Raw genomic sequence first — 10,644 nt, 5'->3', positions numbered from 1 at the left:
GCCATTTTAACCTACAACTAAGCTAAAACCCTTTCCCTTGAGATGCTAGTTTTCCAGAGAGAGAGAGATGCTGGGAACGTTTGTGCACACACTCCAGTCTAAATTACAACATTTGAACAAGCTTGATGAAATGAATTCCCTCCCTGGTGCTTCTCATGGTTTTTTTTACAGAAATGTGACTTTAAAGCCTCAGCAGTTTTTAAATATCATTCTTATAATAATAATGATGATGACTGGATGCCAGGAGGCGTTTTATTTTGCCTCATTCTTTTAGGCCAAGATAAAATTGGATGGCACACAGAGCTGGAAAATGTGCCTTCACCCAAACAACTTAACAGGCTCCGTGTAATCAGTCGTGACCTAGTTTTGAGAGAAGGTCCATTGGCTGTGGCCTGGGTGAATGTTTGAAAAGGATTCTGCCATGGCAACTTGCCTGGGATACATAGAGGCTCACTAAGGGAGCACCGCTGAATTAGCAGCATACGACATTAAAAAGCATAAGGATACGAGTTTTTATCTACAGGCTCCCAGTTCTGATCAATGCAACTTGCCAGATGAGAGCAAAGGTCTCCAATATTGAGACTCCAAGGAAGGCAAACCAGATGCCCCAGGGGAGGGTGGGAAGAAGCTGCCCTCTGGCTCTAGCACTGGGCGTTGGGAGTATATGTACTCTTTCTGGGTCAGTTCTTGGGAAACAGCAGAAGTAAATGGCTTACTGGAGAATAAATGGGAACAGGATGCCACACTGCGAACTGGAATTACTGTGGAGTAATAAAATCGAAAAGAGTCCAGTAGCACTTTTAAGACTAACCAACTTTACTGCAGCATAAGCTTTCGAGAATCACAGTTCTCTTCGTCAGATGCATCTGATGAAGAGAACTGTGATTCTCGAAAGCTTATGCTACAGTAAAGTTGGTAAGTCTTAAAGGTGCTACTGGACTCTTTTCGATTTTGCTACTACAGACTAACACGGCTAACTCCTCTGGATCTGTGGAGTAATAGAATCTCTAGAGATGTTTGCCATGTGAGTCAGGATCCACAGGCAAATTAAACTCATAGCACACTCACTTTCTTGGCTGCGAATGGGTTTCCCCCTCCAAAGTATTGGGGGAAGGGCTCATGAGAAGTGACTCATTGACTCAGGACAGAAGTCCATCTAGTCCTCCTGCATCCTGAGCCACACAGCTGCTAACTAGTTTCCCTGGAGGGCCACAAACAGGGCATACAGAGGCCAAGGTCACCCCCCTCCCCGGTTATGATTATGGAGATTCTCTGTAGTCATCAGGCCTAGTAGCCAGTGACGAGTCTCTCCTCCATGAAGCTGTCCAATCTATGACAGTGACTATCACTACCCACCCACCCATCCCCATGGCAGCTCATTCCACAATTCAATGACACGTTGAAGAACTGCTTCCTTTCGTCCATCCAGAATCACTGCCCATCAACTTCACTAGGCACAAGGGGGATACTAAGTGGGTCAGGGAGATTGACAACTGCGAAGAGCTTTGTACACACCTCCCTTCTCCATACTGCCGTCAAAATTCAGAGCGACCGGAGGGAATTAACTTTCGGGTTTGGGGGTCAACGATCTAAGGAACCCTTCCGCCGACGCTGCGCTTGGTTTGGAAGGAGAAAACAAAGGCGCAAGCAGAGGAAAGGGCTTCCTTCGAGATCTTCTGGCAACCCACTCAAGAATTGCGCGTTGGATCTCCCTTTCTGTTATGTGCCCCAATCTCGTTGGCCAAACCGGTGGGGAGATCAAACGGCCTCTTGCAGCTGCTTATGTCCCTGGCGCCCCTGGAGGTATCTGGAGAGCATGATCCGAGCGCACCGTTTCCCAGGAAAAAAGTGAGTTTTGCATGGGAAGAGAATGCCCAGAAGCCAGCTGGGGACCCCACCAACAGCTCCCCCGCCCCATCTCTGGCAGAGGAAGAACGTAGCTGTTAGCAGCCCTGGTGGTCCAATTGTAACACAAAACGCATCTTAAGGCGCAGCTGCAGAGAAGAGAGGCGTAGCCAGTCTGAGAGCTTGGCAGGCTTGGGGGCCAATAAAAAGTCGGAGCGCCCCAGACCTCGCCTTCCCAGGTCCGCTATGGAAGGGCAAGACTGCAGGCGCCTACACATGCTGTGGTCTGGTTCGGGGCTTTTTGCAGCTATGGAAACCGCGACCTCCCGCAACGGGGCCTCGGGGCGGCTTGCCAGTGGCGACCTCCCCTGCTAGTAGCTGCGTAGTAGGGCAGATTCAGCAGCAGGCGAGCCTCTGCGTCCACCGATTGAGATGGCTTGAAACAGCAGCGTTGGAAGAGCAAAAACATCTGGCACGGCTGGGGTTGCCAATCTCCAGGTGGAGCCTGAAGATCCCCAGGGATTACAGATGATTTCCACATAACAGGGATCTGTCCCCTTGGAGAAAATGGCTGCTTTGGAGGGTGGGGGTGTATGGCATTATACTTCTCCCCAAATCCCAGATTCCACCCGTAAATCTCCAGGAATTTTTCCTAGAGTTGGGAGGCTTATGTACAGCCCTCTTTGTGCCTTGCATTCACGCTAAGGTCCCGTGATGTGAGGGCACAGCCTCAAACTTCCAGCTCCTTCATACTGTAGAAGTAAGGAAATGTTTTTGAATTGCACATGTCACACTACACAGTTTGGGTTGCCAAGATCCAGGTGAAGCCTGGAGATCTCCAGGTTATCTTCAGGCTTCAGGTTTCAGAGATCGATTTCCCTGGAGGAAATGGCTGTTTTGGAGGGCTGGTTTTCTGGCATCACATCCTTGTTAAGGGCCATCTCCAGGCTCCACCCTCAAATTCCCAGGGATTTCTCAACCTGGAGGTGGCAACCATTCTACGCTACATTGGTTTCGAGCTGACTGGCTTCATCCTATCCCACCGTGAACAGCTTTCTCAAGCCCAATTACTTGTTTGCTTGTGGAGGGGTGCAGTTTGGAAGGGAAGCGCCAATTAAGTATCCTAAGGGTTGCCAGGGAAACTCCGGTCATAAAAGTGGTGCAAAAAGGAGAATTGTGCCGAGTCAGCTTTCCCCATCCCAGAGCTTAGCTGGGAAGCCCCGTTTGGGGCGTGTTAGTTAAAAGATGCCCACCCCACATTTCTACTGTGCAGAGGCCAGATTTGGCACTGAGGTTGCTGTGGATGCTTGTGCAAAATCTTTGGCTTGCTGTCTAGAAGCCAGCTGGGAGGGAGCTGAGGACAGCAGGCGCCGTTTCATGCTGCCGTGGAAAGAAAGAAGGGTTGGAAAATCTGGAGTGCTCTCTGGGGGGAAACAACTGCAAGAAGGCGCTTCTTAGAAAGGGAAGAGAGATGCAGTTTAACTGTAGAGCTGCCCTCTACCGATGCAAACTGACGATCCATCAAGGTCAGAATCGCTTACTCTTGACTGGCAGAAGCTGTCCAGGAACTCAAGTCTTTCCCGGCATCCTTTTGGACTCCTGTTAAAGCTTTTGACTTTATGCAGCAATTAATCCAATGGTTAATTTGTGTTAAAGATAGAGGTGTTTCCCACTGTTGCTAAAATGTTTGTATTTTCCTCACAACCTTTTCTTTCTTCAGGCAAATACATCAATGTTGATTTATTTATTTATGTCATTTATAGTCCACTTTTCTCACTGAGCCTCAAGGTGGATTACATAGTATGAGATTAGTACAGTCAGTATCAGGGACGTTTCAATAAACAATTCCAGAGAGGCCAATGTTTTGTTGTTTTTCCTGTTATGTAAGTTAAAAAAAAAACTTATAACCCACACTTTAAGTTTTTGCTTCATGTATACCCAGGGCTTTTTTTTCTGGGAAAAGTGGTGGTGGAACTCAATGGGTTGCCAGCACAGGGGGCAACTCTTGGTGGGAGGTGGTGCCCCTGGTACCACATGTGCATGCGAAGTGCGCACATGCTCCCAGGGCCAATGAAGTCACTGGGTCTGCTGGAACAAGGGGGAGTTTTTAAAAGTTTAAATCACCCTCGGCAAAAATGGTCACATGGCTGGTGGCCCTGTCCCCTGATCTCCAGACAGAGGGGAGTTTAGATTGCCCTCTGCGCTGCTCCAGTGGCGCAGAGGGCAATCTCAACTCCCCTCTGTCTGGAGATCAGGGGGCGGGGCCACCAGCCATGTGACCATTTTCAAGAGGTTCGGGAACTCCAATCCACTGCATTCCAGCTGAAAAAAAGCCCCGTGTATTCCCTGCCTTTCTCCCCAATGGGAGAGAAGCTGGTTACAACATTAGCCCCTACTCCATTTGCTCCTCACAGCCCTGTGAGGTAGGGCAGTCTCTCTGGAAAAGAGCGAGTGTGTGATTGGCGCTCGGCCACCCAGCAAGTTGCAATGGGAGAACAGGAAATCGAACTTGGGTCTTCCAGATTTTACCGCCTCTCTAGTCATTACGCCACCTTCAAATACCCAACGAGGCTATAGGAGCAAATGAAGACATCTTGCTCTAATGCTCAGCTGCTTGGGTTCAATCTATCCTGAGCCTTCAAGAGGAGCCGGTCCCAGGCACGAAATTCCAAGGGTCGCCCTATTCAAGTACCCTTCTTACCATTCCTTTGTCTGTGTGAACTCGGCGAGTTAGTTTCGTGTCTGGTGTTTTGTTTAAGTTTCCCTCCCCTGAATGGGGTGGCCCGATTCGGATCAGGACCGCGGAGTACGGAGACGGGGATTAAGTCTGCCCTTCCGTCAGTCCAAAAAGCCGCCCCTTGTCCCTTAGGGAAAACTAACGCATTACGTAGAAATGGTTGAAACGATCCCGAGAGCGCTGAATAGGGACCTGTCAGCGCCTCCTCTGGTTCAGAAGGAGAATTCGGCTCTTCGCGGTTCTCTCCTGCCTGCAAGTTCCCAGACCCCCGTGGGAACCGGCCTCCCGGACCTCGTGCGCAATGCGCTCCAAATGGAACTGGAACCACATCTGGGTGGCTTCTCTTCCTCCCCATCCCAGCCTCCATTCGTTTGCTCTATTCAGCCCCGAGATCGACGACTCCGCAGCTCTAGCTGCAACCCTTCGGGGGTCCTCACCCTCCAGGGCTCGCCTTCGAGGAAGCGCGTAAAGGGAGCGCCTCCAGTGCTGCGCTCTTCTGGCCGGACGCGCACCGGCGGAGTCCCGAGGGGAGCGGGTAAGAGCAGCGGCCGAGCTGTCGAAAGCGAGTTTAGCAAGGGGTTCAAGGCACCTCCCGGGAAGGCGGAGAAAAAGCAGCCTTCCCCCTTGCTCCCGCCGCTCTGGAATAACGGCCTGGAAAGGAAAGGGGAGACGACAGGAGCTTCCCGGCAAGGAAATTCTGCCTCGCCCTTTCCCGGAGCGCACAAACAAATCCGCGCCTGGCCAACTGAGGCGTGCTGCCCCCCTGCGGCTTCGACGCTGGCTGCTTTCAGCCGCATTGGATAATGCGCTTCGTATGCACTTGAGTGATGGTTTGGAAGTGGGGTTTCCTGTTTCACACAGGAAAATCCAGTTCCAAACGATTGCTAAAGTGAACTGGAAGTGCATTATCCGTTGTGTGCGTTGTTCTGGTGCGTTAATACAAGCTGGGTCTTAGAATACAATCTTTTAATGATGTGCCACAGGTTTTAACAGAAGCCACAGCGGTGGAGATGCAGGTGGATATTTCTCTACCAACCCATCAGAAGGGCAACTCAACAGAATTGACATCTGTAGCAGAGAGACAGTATGGTGTAGTGGTTAGACGATTCCCCACTCTGCCATGGAAGTTTGCTGGGTGACCTTGGGCCAGTATCATGTTCTCAGCCTATGTTACATCACAGTATTGTTGTGAGGAAAAGAGGGAGGAGATGAGAATGATATAAGCCTCTTTGGGACCCCACTGGCGAGAAAGGCAGAATATAAATGAAATAAAATTTAAAAAGTATTTTGTCTCAGCTTTCCCCAAAGGAATACAGAGGGTTACACATGGTTTTCTTTTATACTTACAACAACCTTGTGAGGGACTGGTCATCCCAACAAAATTCATGCCTGAACAGGAATTTGAACCAGGGATCCCCAGATCCTAAGTTTGGCACTCTAACCACACTCCAAATGGGCTCTGTTCACATAGTCTTATGTTTTCAGTCACTCTTCTGTGCAAATTGCTGTTATTTTGCTCTGCCAAAGGTGTCAAACTGGGAGTTTCCCGTGAGTCCTGATTCTCAGACTATCGTTTCATATACACAGATTCACATTTGTGTATAAAGATGTATGTTTCAAAATATGTGAGACCCGCATATTGCTGACTTATCGATACGAATACAAACATTTGCAAATGAGATAGAAGCACGACCATTTGCCAGGATTTTAAATATATTTATATTATTCAATTTTTTAAAAGAAAAAGTGTAATCATAGGAAAGAAATAGGCAGTCCTAAGCAGAGTTACTACAGTCTTAGCCCATTGATTTCAGTGTGCTTAGACTGGAGTGACTCTGCTTAGAATTACACTGTAAATATCAAGTTGTGGTGTCAACAGCAGCAATGAACAGAAGCTCCACATAAACATTTAAAAAAATCAAGGCTTCCAAAAGTGAACACGATAGTTATAAAATACAGAGACACTGAATACTCTCCCCGGATTTGCTTGTAAAAGCACAATGTGAGTCCAAAGGATAATGGAATAACCTTGTGCAGTCAGGCAGTGATAAATGCATCACAGATATGGAGCAGGATGGAAAGAAAGCATAGGGTTTGTTGTGACTCCTGCTAAGCACTCATTGGCTAAGGTGATAACCAATTGCATGGCTCCAGGAGACAGCATCCTTCTTCATATTTTCCAAACTGCATCCCTCCAGGTACCCACTGAGTGGCACTGACTCATCACAAATAGACTGCAGTGGTCTTTGCAGATGGATTCTTCTTATGGTTATTAATCTGTCTGCATACATATGCCCAAATTATACCTATTATTTTTAATATTCCCATTGGCATAAAATGAACCAATAAGGGCATCTCTTTTTCATTGCATCTCTAGGGATGAAGATGCACACATATGTGCGTGCGCACACGTGCCGTGCACGCACGCATGCACACACGTGCCATGCACACACACACACACAAATAGGTTTGGGTCATTTGCCACTTTAAAAATTTGAGTCAGATTCATTCCTATCAGAATTAAGGTTAGTAATTTCAAGGAACAATCCTAAGTGGGTCTGCTCAGAAGTAAGTCCCATTTCATTCAACATAGATTGCTCGCATGACAGTGGTTTTAGGATTGCAGCCCTAGGAAATCTGTCAAATAGTTCTTGTTTCCATAAAGAAGTACGTTTCTAGCTGTAGTCATGAGTTTGTCCTTCCTTTCTCATGCAGCAACACAAATCTGGGCCCTAAGGAGGAAATGGGAAGCTGGCTGTGCTAAAAGCATTATGTACAGGAGAAGAGGATGAAAAAAAGCCTAGCATTTGGCTCTGCTACTGCATCCCGAGCCCTCATTGGCTAAGGCAGCAACCAATCACATCACTCCAGGAGCCAGCATTCTTCCTCATGGTTACCAGACTGCATCCTTCCAGGTAACCACTGAGTGGTGCTGACTCACCACAAATGGATTGTTTCAGGGGGGGTAGCCATGTTGGTCTGAGAAGAACAAGATTTGGGTCCAGTAGCATCTTAAAGACCAACTAGATTTCCAGGTTATGAGCATTTGTGAGTCAGAGCTCCAGTCAGATATCCGAGAAAGGGAGCTATGATTCAAGAAAGCTCAAACCTGGAAATTTAGTTGGTCTTTAAGGTACTATCGGACCTAAATCTTGTTCCACAAATGGATTACAGCTGGTGTTTGTAGCCCAATTCTTCTCCCCACTAAAGCATTTGGAGATTTCATGGAGGTTGCCTAGGCAGTTGCTCTTTGGGATCCACAGAGAAAGTTGCTTTTTCTCATCCTCAGAGAAAGACATGGTCAGAATGTTTTGGTTCAATCACTAAGTAAACATGCCAAGTTGTTTAAGATGCTGTAGAAGCGGGTTGGGAGAGCTGGTGTATTTTCTTTACCCTGACACTGCCAGACTGGACACACAGGAAGCATGGCTAAGCGGTAGAACATCTGATCTGCATATAACATTTTCCAGGTTCTGTAGTCTCCAGAACCCTCACCTCACGGGGGAGCCTATTTTGAGCTCTCATTTTAGTTATAATAACATGGGCTTAGAGTTAGAAAACGGATTCTGCATCCTGCTGAAGTTAAGCTAACAGCAGTGGCAGTGGGTCATGCTAAGGGCAAGGGGGCGAGTCCTTAAGCAGCAACGGAACGCAGGCCCGCTCTTCTCGAAAGCCCACCTCAGGCTAAGTAACTCAGAGGGCCCTTCTCCCCAAGGGCTTTGGAGCCTCGTCCCTGAATAATTTGACTCTAATGAACGACCCCGGTCTCCAAGAGAATGAGCAATGGACTAACCCCAGCTGTTCCGCCTCTTATCTTAGTGACTGTACTAGGCTGGGCTGAGTTTCTCCAAACCTCTTCCAGGAAGCATTTTTAACTTTTACGCAAACCAGAAAAAAACTCCTTTTTTCAATATTAGCCTCTTCCCCACTTTAAACTTGGGTGATTCTCCAGAATTAGGTTCTGAGGCAGCCTTAATAAAGAACAGGTTCAAGCAGGCGATCGGCCTTATCCCAGACCCATCACCCAGCCCTCTGTCCCTCCTGGCCTTTTGTTCACTTACTAGTACTCCACTTTATGACTAGCATATTCCAAATTATGAACATCTATACTAAAATCCCCAATACTTTGCAACAGTTTTTCCAGCTACTGCCCCTGTGTGGCCCAGATTCCTTGGGGACACACGCTCACCTCTGGCTCTATACTGCTTTCTTCTGCTCTCCATATCAGAACCCTACAGAATTTCAACCCTCTGCAGGTCAGGTTGTATACTTTCATCCCCCCTCTTTTGTTTAAGAGTAGTTAAGAGCATGGGACTCTAATCTGGAGAGCTGGGTTTGATTCCCCACTCCTGCGCTTGAAGCCTGCTGGGTGACCTTGGGCTAGTCATGGCTCTCTGGAGCTCTCTCAGCCTCACCCACCTCACAGGGGGTTTGTTGTTGTGGGAATAATGATAACATACTTTGTAAACCGCTCTGAGTGGGTGTTAAGTCATCCTGAAAAGCAGTATTTAAATCGAATGTTGTTGTTATTATTATTTATTGTTTAGCTGTTAAGTTTAGCCTTTTTAGTCTGTGTGTGCTTGTGTGTGTTCACAGCGGGTATAGGGCTAGAAATCAGCAAGGAGCTGTGTATGTATAACAAATATACAGTCACATTTAATAAATCAACAGTCCTCTTAATCACTAAAGATCCAGTACTGAAGGTGTACAATATACATAATTACAATAAACACTCATCCAAAAGGGGAACCGCGTCCCTCACCAGTTCAACCGCAGTCCCTCACCACTGTTGATTTATTAAATGTACTGTATATTTGTTATACATACACAGCTCCTTGCTGATTTCTAGCCCTATACCCGCTGTTGTTCTGGAGCTGCCTCTCTGTCTGTTTTGTGTGCGTTCACAGGCATGTTTGGATTCTTGAGTGCCTCTCACCATTCTCCTGTTCTATCAGATTCTAATAAAGATTCTCATTTTATACTGTCTTTCTCTTGCTTGTTTCTGGGAACCTCGCCCTTCCGATATGAGGCTCTGCCTAGATATGAGATCCTGGTAGACATAGGCAGGATCCCAGAATTTACCCAGCAACATGTGTGCCTACTCGGCATGTTGAAAAAGGGAATGCTCCAGTAGTTGAGGAACAACTGCTGGACAACCCTGTAGACTATTTTGGTAACAGTTCCATCCCTGGCCTCTCCAGAGAAAAGAATTGGGGAGAAGAGAGACCCTGACCTGACACTCTGGAGAGTCGCTGTCAGTCAGAGAAGACAAAACTGATCTCGGTAGATCAACGGTTACACTCCAGAGAAGATAGCTACATATGTACATTTGTGCACAAATTCATGTATGAAGCACAGTTGTGCTGTTAAGGAATGGCAAGGAAACCATTGTCTCTGGGTCCTTAATAAGGGAACATCACATCCAGGGGTTTGTCCAAAACCCTGTGAACAGGTGCCTTGATACAACTGCTCCAAAGACCTCTTCTTCCTAGAAATTAAATAGGTGAACAGCCAATGATGTCATCCACAGTTCGTGGTCCATCAAGCTGAACAAAGCCCATCACGTAGTTATGATGTGCTGCCAAAGCACCTGACAACTTGCCAGAGAGAGAACAAATAGGAAAGGCCTTTTGAGTCTCCACATAAGCCCTGTGACAAACCACATTCAGCTGACCTGGTGTATTGTTAAGAGATAATGTAAGAGGCAGTGTTTAGGATGAGAATGAACCCTCTGAGAAATGTTGATCATCTTATTATAGAGGCTTCTTGTAGTGTAATAGAATTTTATTGTTTGACCATTGGATGTCGCAACACAGAACAGTTTAAAATGACAGAAATGTCAAGGGTCTGGAAAAGTAAAGCTCGGAGATTCCTTTTTGCTTCTCTAATGATTTCTCAGATGCCACTGTGGAGTAGAGATCTCCCTGCTTGCCTTACATTTTTGGTTACGGGGGAAATTTCATGGACATCTACCCCACCTTTTTACATTCCACTGAACCAAGAGAAGTTTTACTACTTGAATCTCTTGGATTTTTTCTTCAAGACCCTTCAATATTTTGGCC

The sequence above is a fragment of the Eublepharis macularius genome, chromosome 15 (genome assembly GCF_028583425.1).
Source record: "Eublepharis macularius isolate TG4126 chromosome 15, MPM_Emac_v1.0, whole genome shotgun sequence".
Taxonomy (NCBI): Eukaryota; Metazoa; Chordata; class Lepidosauria; order Squamata; family Eublepharidae; genus Eublepharis; species Eublepharis macularius.
Note: the sequence above shows the minus strand (reverse complement) of the source record.